Source organism: Lissotriton vulgaris, chromosome 12, assembly GCF_964263255.1.
Source record: "Lissotriton vulgaris chromosome 12, aLisVul1.2, whole genome shotgun sequence".
Lineage (NCBI taxonomy): Eukaryota > Metazoa > Chordata > Amphibia > Caudata > Salamandridae > Lissotriton > Lissotriton vulgaris.
In genome coordinates, this window is record NC_141700.1 from 86334906 (window position 1) to 86345572 (window position 10667).

Genomic DNA, 10667 nt, shown 5'->3' on the forward strand with positions numbered 1-10667 from the left:
CCTGTATACTCATACTGATCCCCTTGCATACTCATACTGATCACCCTGCATATTCAGTGTGCTCACCCTGCATACTCACAGTGTGCTCACCCTGCATACTCATACTGACCACCCTGCATACTCATACTGATCACCCTGCATACTCAGTCTGCTCACCCTGCATACTCATACTGATCACCCTGCAGACTCATACTGATCACCCTGCATACTCATACTGATCACCCTGCATACTCATGCTGATCGCCCTGCATACTCATACTGATCACCCTGCATACTCATACTGATCACCCTGCATACTCATACTGTGCTCACCCTGCATAGTCTCACTCTGCTCACCCGCCATACTCACACTCTGCTCACCCTGCATACTCACACTCTGCTCACCCTGCATACTCACACTCTGCTCACCCTGCATACTCACACTCTGATCACCCTGCATACTCGTACTGATCACCCTGCATACTCAGTCTGCTCACTCTGCATACTCTTACTGATCACCCTGCATACTCAGTCTGCTCACCCTGCATACTCTCACTCTGCTCACCCACCACACTCACACTCTGCTCACCCTGCATACTCATACTGATCACCCTGCATACTCATACTGATCACCCTGCATACTCAGTCTGCTCACCCTGCATACTCTTACTGATCACCCTGCATACTCAGTCTGCTCACCCTGCATACTCTTACTGATCACCCTGCATTCTCACACTCTGCTCACCCTGCATTCTCACACTCTGCTCACCCTGCATACTCATACTGATCACCCTGCATACTCATACTGATCACCCTGCATACTCATACTGATCACCCTGCATACTCCTACTGATCACCCTGCATACTCATACTGATCACTCTGCATACACATACTCTGCTCACCCTGAATACTCACACTCTGCTCACCCTGCATACTCACACTCTGCTCACCCTGCATACTCCTCCTGATCACCCTGCATACTCATACTGATCACTCTGCATACACATACTCTGCTCACCCTGCATACTCACACTCTGCTCACCCTGCATACTCACACTCTGCTCACCCTGCATACTCAGTCTGCTCACCCTGCATACTCATACTGATCCCTCTGCATACTCATACTGATCACCCTGCATACTCTTACTGGTCACCCTGCATACACAGTCTGCTCACCCTGCATACCCCTACTGATCACCCTGCATACTCAGTCTGCTCACCCTGCATACTCATACTGATCACCCTGCAAACTCTTACTGATCACCCTGCATACTCAGTCTACTCACCCTGCATACTCATACTGATCACCCTGCATACTCATACTTATCACCCTGCACACTCATACTAATCACCTGCATACTCAGTCTGCTCACCCTGCATACTCATACTGATCACCCTGCATACTCAGTCTGCTCACCCTGCATACTCATACTGATCACCCTGCATACTCATACTGATCACCCTGCACACTCCTACTAATCACCTGCATACTCAGTCTGCTCACCCTGCATACTCAGTCTGCTCACCCTGCATACCTACAGTCTGTGTTCCTCTTTATTTATTTATTTATTTATTTAGGAGGCGAGGGCTTTTGGTGGTTACCTTCAAGCTATGCCAGTACAGTGACTCTTTCACACTTCTATGCATTCCGGCAATCACGCCATGTGTTATTTGTGACCTGTCTTAACCAAAACGCAGCGCCCAGAGTTGGTCCACAAAGATCAATCATAATAGGGGCTCTGAAAAGCGGAAATTATTACACAGGCCCCTTATCTGTGCAATATTTTAGGTATTTAAATACAGCGTTGAGGCGGGGAGAATTCATTGATGTCTCGATCGAAAGTACAGCCTGACAATGAAATGGAGAAGACACCCCCGGTCAACTTGCGCACACACATCCACACGGAATGCGCACAGGGCGGGGCTCAGAGTTGTAAGGTCTGCCAAAGGGGCCTAGATATCCTTCCACCTGTTGGACAGGCCACCAGGAAGGGCTCGCTCCCCCCCCCGCATGACGGAGCCCGGACACCGGCTCTCCATGTGCTACCCACAGAAGCAACCTGCAACCTGTCCCCTACGGGACGCCTGCCCTCGAACATCTCTGTGTCACTGGCCCGGGCCACCGTCAGCACCATTGCCCGGGCCCAGCCGCCATCTTGGACACTGCACCACGAGGCCGCGTGGCCTCAGCCCGACCCCAACCCTGGGCCTGGCCAGGCCCCGACATCCCGGCACCACCATCCACCCATGAGGTGAACGGACCACTTGGCAGGTCAATGGGAGAGAGGAGTGTCGATGGCTCTCCCCCGCCAGGTGCCGATCGCCCCCAGCCTCCCCGGGCGCTGGCTCCACCCCCCTGCTGGGTGTCTGGACTCCCTCATCCCGGACCTCCCGACCTCCAAGCGCGAGGGTCCGGACATCAAAGGGCGCCAGACCTATAACTGGGGCAGCTCCAGAGCAGGAAGGCAGTTGTATCCTGGAGTCGAGAGACACAGTGAAGAACTCATCCTTGACGGACTGCTGGCGCTGCCGCAGCCCTGCCTTGTGAACTGTCGTCCTGCCTGCTGGCGCTGCCGCGGCCTTCTGCAACCTTCATCCTCGTAGGGACCTGCTGGCGCTGCCGCGGCCCTTGGCAACCTACGTCCTCGTCGGGACCTGCTGGCGCTGCCGCGGCCCCTTGCAACCACCATCTTCGTCGGGACCTGCTGGCGCTGCCGCGGCCCGTTGCTATCTACGACCTCCTCGGGACCTGCTGGCGCTGCCGCGGCCCGACCTTCTAGAACGCCGAGCTCGAGGATTGTGAGCTATCATCATTCCACCTCCATGCCAGATTGGTAACAAGACTGTCCCGCTACCCCCTTTCCCTGCCAGAGACTAGAATTGAGAGGATCCTCGTATCCTGATCTCACTGTACCGTCTTACCTTACTTCAAGAACTATATATAAAAAGCGTTAAACCTTATCTCTGTGTGGTGTCCATCTGTGGGGGGGAAGTTACTTGTCTGTACGATCACTAGGAGACGGCTCTCCCCAGAGGCCTCTCCCCTTGTCCTCGGCCGACCCTCCAGGTCCCGTCTAACATTGGTGGCCAGCGGCACGATCCGAACCAACGCATAATCGTACAGAGAGTAACTCACCCCACGACTAAACCACAATGTCAACCAAAGAGAGCGGATCCACAGAGAAATTCCAGATGGAAAAACTAGAAGAGTACAGCCATCGAGAGCTAAAACAATTTTGCATAGAACTAGGCATTGCTACCACCGGTCTGAGCACGAAAGAGGACTTCAAACACGCCCTAGAATCTTGGGCAGAAACAGGTACCGCCAGACCCCGGGACCAAAACGCCGCAGCACCAGAGACAAACACCACTCCGACCGAAGAAAGAACAGCGGGTCTCTCCCAGGAAGAGATCCAAGAACGAGAAAAAAGCAGACTCCACGAATTAGAATTGGAACGGCTCAAGATGGACGGAGAACTGAAACTGGCAGAACAAAAGATAAACTTAGAACACTTACGGCTCCGAGAAGAGCGAGAAGAAAAGCAAAGACAAAGAGAACTCGAAGAGAAAAGACTGGCATACGAACACGAGCGCAAGCTCGCAGAGATAGAAATGTGGAAACAGAACAAAGAACTAGGGGTGCCCGAGCAACCGCGCACTCCAGGCGCTACCGAACCAAAGGTCCACATCCCCAAAGATGTCGTCCGAGAATATTATCGGAACGACGACATACAACAGTGGTTCAAGGCCTACGAGATCGCCATGACCTCCCACCGGATCGATCGAAGTGACTGGGGAGCCGGTCTATGGGGGAGGTTCGTCAATGAAGGCCACGATGCCCTGCTACAGCTCCCGGACCATCAGATGACGTCCTATGACCACATGAAGGCCGCTCTCCTCACTCGATATGGGCTCACGCCCGAGATGTACCGCCAGAGTTTCCGCGACTGCACACGGATCCCGGGTACGACTTGGGTAGAATATGTGAACTATTTCAGCCGAGCCTTCGAGGGATGGATAAAGGGGAGCCACGTAACCACTTACGAGCAACTCTTCAACCTCATTGTGTGGGAGCACCTCTCCAACAACTGCTTTGTCGAGCTCAGGCAGCACCTCCTCGACAGTAAATTGACTGAACCTCGGCAGCTCGCCGCTGAGGCTGACCGATGGGAAAGCACCTGAGTGGCCCGGAGTGGGCCAAACGAGCAGAACAGAACCAACCAAGGTCACCATCGTCCCCGAGGAGGAGGAGGAGGCCAGGGCCGGGGCAGAGAGGCCGTCCCGGCCGCTCCCGCCAACACCACCCCGCCCCCGGCCGGTCGGGGAAACCCCCCGATGCGCCCAGGGTTCCGAGCCAACGTTACTTGCCACCGGTGCCAGCGAATCGGCCACTATGCCAGCGACCCGAACTGCCCAAAGAACCAGACTCCCGGGCCCCGCCAGGTCGCTGCCGCCGCCCTAGGAGAAGAGCAAATCTCCGAAGAACATGAAGAGTACGAGCAGGAGCAGCCCGAGTGGGAACCCGCCGCTATGGTCCTAGCTTGCCTAGGGGGAAGAGACATGATCCCGCGGGTCCCCCTACCCGCCAACACCAGAAAATACAGCCAGTGGGTGAACATAAATGGGCGCAAGGCCGAAGCCCTGCGTGACACGGGGGCCAGTGTGACGGCTGTCCGCTGTCACCTGGTGACCCCAGAACAAATCCTGCCAAACGTTCTTTGCCCCGTCCGATCGGCCGACAATTCTGAGAGCCTGTGTCGGATGGCCTGCGTCCCCTTCGAATGGGGAGGAGTGTCCGGCATGCTAAAAGTGACTGTCCGCGATGATTCCCCCGTGGACTGCCTCCTGGGGAACGATCTCGAGAGTTCCCCGTGGGCGGCCGTTGAAAGAAGAGAGCACCTGGGGATGTTGGGCCTCCCGGACTGGGCGTGCGTAACAACCCGGTCCATGGCCGCCCGCACCATCCCCAGACCCGAAGAACCCGAATGGCCAGCACCTCCTCCCCCGATCGCTCCAGAGGAAGACACCGTCCAGACTGACCCCCCAGAACAAACCCAAGAAGGGCCCGCTCAGCCCCAAGACCTTCCAGACCTGGCTCAGTGGCGCCAAGAGGGGGGCCCACCCAGGAACAATTCCGGCAGGAGCAAAAGACCTGTCCCTCCCTCGAGGGACTCCGGCAGCAAGCACTCGCCCAGAGCGCGGGAGACACCGCAGGGGCCCACTGGATCTATTGGGACAATTACCTATTGTACAGCGAGCAAAGAATAGCGGAATTAGGGGCCAGTCGGGTGCTGGTGGTGCCCCTCCGCTTCAGAGACTTCCTTCTGAACTTGGCACATGATGTCCCCCTGGCTGGGCACCTGGGGCAAGACAAAACCTACAACCGCCTGGTAACCCACTTTTACTGGCCAAAGATGAGAAATGACGTCTCCAACCACTGCCGGGCCTGCCCCACCTGCCAGGCCAGCGGAAAGAGCGGCCGAAAACTCAAGGCACCCCTGCAACCATTCCCCGTCATCACCACCCCGTTCGAAAGAGTGGGAATAGACATTGTGGGGCCCCTGGACCCCCGAACAGCACAAGGGCACCGATTCATCCTGGTCCTGGTGGACCACGCCACCCGCTATCCCGAGGCCGTTCCCCTTCGAACTGTGACAGCACCAGTGGTAGGCCGAGCCTTGATGGGGATCTTCTCTCGAGTGGGCTTCCCCCGGGAGGTCGTCAGCGACAGGGGCACGAACTTTATTTCCAAATATATGAAATCCCTCTGGCAGCAGTGCGGAGTCACCTACCGATTCACAACCCCCTATCACCTGCAAGGAAACGGACTGGTCAAGCGGTTCAACCGCACTCTCAAGGGGATGATCATGGGGCTAGAGGAACCCCTACGCCGCCAGTGGGACGTGCTACTCCCGTGCCTCCTCTTCGCCTACCGAGAAGTCCCCCAGAAGTCCCTCGGCTTCAGCCCCTTCGAGCTCCTGTACGGACACCCTGTCCGAGGGCCCTCAGCCTAGTGAAAGAAGAATGGGAAATGGCCCCCCTGAAAACCCCTCCAGACGTCTATAAGTACCTCCTGACCCTCCGCAATCAGACCAGGCGATTCAGGGAGATCGCTAAAGCCAACCTTGAGGCCAGTCAGGAGGACATGAAGAAATGGTACGATCAACATGCCTCCTCCATCGAGTTCGAACTGGGTCAGCAGGTGTGGGTGATGTCCCCCACCGAGCCTTGTGCCTTGCAAGATAAATGGACAGGACCCTTCAAGGTGATCGAACGCAAGGGCCCTGTCACCTATCTCATCGACATGGAATCCCCCCGGAACCCCCTCCGGGTCCTCCACGCCAACAGACTCAAACCACACTTCGTGCGCTCGGAGCTCAGCCTACTGATGGCTACAGACAGTGGGGCGGAAGAAGACTCCGAGCCCCTCCCTGACCTGTTGAGAAAGATGGTTCAGTGGACGGGGTCCGACTCTCCGATGCCCTGACCCCGGAGCAGCGCCAAGACTGTCGGGCCCTCCTGCTGCAGTTTGCAGGCCTGTTTTCCCTCACCCCCGGGGTCACCCCCTGGTGCCTTCACGACGTGGACACCGGGGACAGTCCCCCTATACGACACCGGGCATACCGAGTACCAGATCGGGTGCGCGCCTGCATCCAAGAAGAAGTCGCCAAAATGCTCACACTCGGAGTCATCGAGCCCTCCGACAGCCCCTGGGCCAGCCCAGTCGTACTGGTCCCCAAAGCGGCTGCCCCGGGCACCACCCCCGAGCTCCGATTCTGCGTCGACTATCGGGGTCTGAACGCTGTCACCCGAACCGATGCTCATCCCATCCCCCGAGCAGATGAACTGGTTGACCGCATGGGGGCTGCCCGCTACCTGAGCATCTTCGACCTGACAGCGGGCTACTGGCAGATCGGCCTCACCCCTAGGGCCCAAGAACGATCCGCCTTCTCCACCCCGGATGGACACTACCAGTTCACCGTGATGCCATTCGGCATGAAAAACGCTCCAGCCACTTTTCAACGACTTGTGAACCAGGTATTGGCGGGCCTCGAAGAATTCAGCGCCGCCTACCTGGACGATATCGCGGTATACAGCCGCCACTGGGCAGACCACCTCCGCCACCTCCGAGAGGTCCTGCAGGCCCTCCAACGAGCCGGCCTCACAATCAAGGCCAGCAAGTGCCAAATTGGCCAGGGGTCCTTGACCTACCTCGGGCACCAAGTGGGGAGCGGTCTGGTGGCCCCTCTCCAGCTCAAGATCGCTGCCATCCAGTCCTGGCAGCCCCCCGTCACCCAAACCGAGGTACGAGCCTTCTTGGGGCTCACCGGATATTACCGGTGGTTTGTGAAGGACTATGGCAGCATTGTGGGGCCCCTCACGGAACTCACATCCAAGAAACACCCAAAAATAGTCAACTGGACCCCGGACTGTCAAGCGGCCTTCGAGAAGCTGAAGGCCGCCATGTGCACCGCCCCTGTGCTCCAGGCCCCCGACTACAGCCGTGAGTTCATCGTCCAGACTGATGCCTCAGACCATGGCATTGGGGCCGTCCTCTCCCAACTGAACCCCGAGGGAGTCGACCAACCAGTGGCCTTCATCAGCCGGCGCCTACTGGCCCGAGAACAGCGCTGGAGTACCATCGAGCTGGAGGCCTTTGCAGTAGTGTGGGCCCTCAAGAAGCTCCGTCCCTACCTCTTCGGTACCCACTGTCGGGTACAAACAGATCATCGCCCCCTGCAATGGTTAATGCAGATGCGGGGGGAGAATCCCAAACTGTTGCGTTGGTCCATCTCCCTGCAGGGGATGGACTTCACTGTGGAACATCGCCCGGGCCAAGACCACGCCAACGCGGATGGCCTGTCACGCTTTTTCCGCCTCGACGAGGAGAGTCCCCAAGAGGATGGGTGACTCTCCCCGCCTTCAGCTGGGGGGGACGCATGTTGGACAGGCCCCCAGGAAGGTCTCGCTCCCCCCCCCCGCATGACGGAGCCCGGACACCGGCTCTCCATGTGCTACCCACAGAAGCAACCTGCAACCTGTCCCCTACGGGACGCCTGCCCTCGAACATCTCTGTGTCACTGGCCCGGGCCACCGTCAGCACCATTGCCCGGGCCCAGCCGCCATCTTGGACACTGCACCACGAGGCCGCGTGGCCTCAGCCCGACCCCATCCCTGGGCCTGGCCAGGCCCCGACATCCCGGCACCACCATCCACCCAGGAGGTGAACGGACCACTTGGCAGGTCAATGGGAGAGAGGAGTGTCGATGGCTCTCCCCCGCCAGGTGCCGATCGCCCCCAGCCTCCCCGGGCGCTGGCTCCACCCCCCTGCTGGGTTTCTGGACTCCCTCATCCCGGACCTCCCGACCTCCAAGCGCGAGGGTCCAGACATCAAAGGGCGCCAGACCTATAACTGGGGCAGCTCCAGAGCAGGAAGGCAGTTGTATCCTGGAGTCGAGAGACACCGTGAAGAACTCATCCTTGACGGACTGCTGGCGCTGCCGCAGCCCTGCCTTGTGAACTGTCGTCCTGCCTGCTGGCGCTGCCGCGGCCTTCTGCAACCTTCATCCTCGTAGGGACCTGCTGGCGCTGCCGCGGCCCTTTGCAACCTACGTCCTCGTCAGGACCTGCTGGCGCTGCCGCGGCCCCTTGCAACCACCATCTTCGTCGGGACCTGCTGGCGCTGCCGCGGCCCGTTGCTATCTACGACCTCCTCGGGACCTGCTGGCGCTGCCGCGGCCCGACCTTCTAGAACGCCGAGCTCGAGGATTGTGAGCTATCATCATGCCAGATTGGTAACAAGACTGTCCCGCTACCCCCTTTCCCTGCCAGATACTAGAATTGAGAGGATCCTCGTATCCTGATCTCACTGTACCGTCTTACCTTACTTCAAGAACTATATATAAAAAGCGTTAAACCTTATCTCTGTGTGGTGTCCATCTGTGGGGGGGAAGTTACTTGTCTGTACGACCGCTAGGAGACGGCTCTCCCCGGAGGCCTCTCCCCTTGTCCTCGGCCGACCCTCCAGGTCCCGTCTAACACCACCCATCCCCCCCACCCCGCAAAAAAAAATCGAGTCCTAAAAAATGCGTGATACACGCATTGGTAATTTGGCCTTGAATAAATGTTCAGAAGTAAGACTCCCACAATATGTATTTCAGAATGTGAAAATCGCAGACAGTGTCTGCATGTATTCAGTGGAACAAGGTGAAAGTTGCGCCGGAAAGAGTGATGATTTTAATATCTTCATATTTTAAGAAGAGGACACAGCAAACATTGGGGCACGTGCGCCCGGCATCTGGCTTCCATTAACACGGACCCACAAGCTTTGGCAGGGAGCCAGCATGCGCGCACACACATGTGAGAAAAAAAAAATAGTAAATGCATAGATGTGAATGGCCGCAAAACATCTGGCTTCAATTACCGTGGACCATGACAGCTGGTAATTGATGAAATATACACTTCTCAGGCTCGTCTCCGCACGGAAAATGCAGGAAGTAGAGCAGCTCAAAACCCTATAGCCTATTGCGTGCTGGCTTGTAAAAACACAGCCATGCGCCGGCCAATTGCCAAGCAGCTGCCATACATTCCGAGGAAAATTCACGCGCTTCTCTGGAATGTCCAGGGCACCTTGCTGCACTCGCCTCAAGAAGGCTCTGAAGCCACACCCACTTCGTGGAATGTAGGCCGAGCCCTAAAAAGTGAGTTTTTCCTTGTTTTCTTATTCTTGATTTTACGGCTGAACCATGACGCCATGAGCAGGGCGTAAGAGGAGAGGCTGCTTGTTAGAGGACGCACGCTACCGCTTCAGCACGCGGGCGCCATGTTCTCCCTCCACCAAAAGATACTACTTTAGATTATTACAATGAAAGACTACTGCATATTATTACACTGAGGTACTTTAGTGTGTTATTACCATGAGATACTACTGCATATTATCACACTGAGATACTACTCTATATTATTACACGGAGAGACTACTGCATATTATTACACTGAGATACTACTGTATATTATTACACTGAGATACTATTGCATATTATTACACGGAGAGACTACTGTAAATTATTACACGGAGAGACTACTGCATATTATTACACTGAGATACTACTGCATATTATTACACGGAGAGACTACTGTATATTATTACACAGAGAGACTACTGCATATTATTACACTGAGATACTATGTATATTATTACATGGAGAGACTACTGCATATTATTACACTGAGATACTACTGCATATTATTACACGGAGAGACTACTGTATATTATTACACAGAGAGACTACTGTATATTATTACACAGAGAGACTACTGCATATTATTACACTGAGATACTACTGCATATTATTACACGGAGAGACTACTGTATATTATTACACAGAGAGACTACTGTATATTATTGCACAGAGATATTACTGTATATTATTACACAGAGAGACTACTGTATATTATTGCACAGAGATATTACTGTATATTATTACACGGAGAGACTTCTGCATAGTGAAGTAAATAAAAGAGACGATAAAAGAACAAAAATGGCTCAACAAATGTAAAAAAAACTACACAGTGCAGAATAAATCTTGAGTAAATAACTATTTAGTCTTGAGGTTTAAAAGAAAAAAGTACTTAAATTTACACAAAACTAAATCATAAACATATTGAAACCAATAATCTCACAACC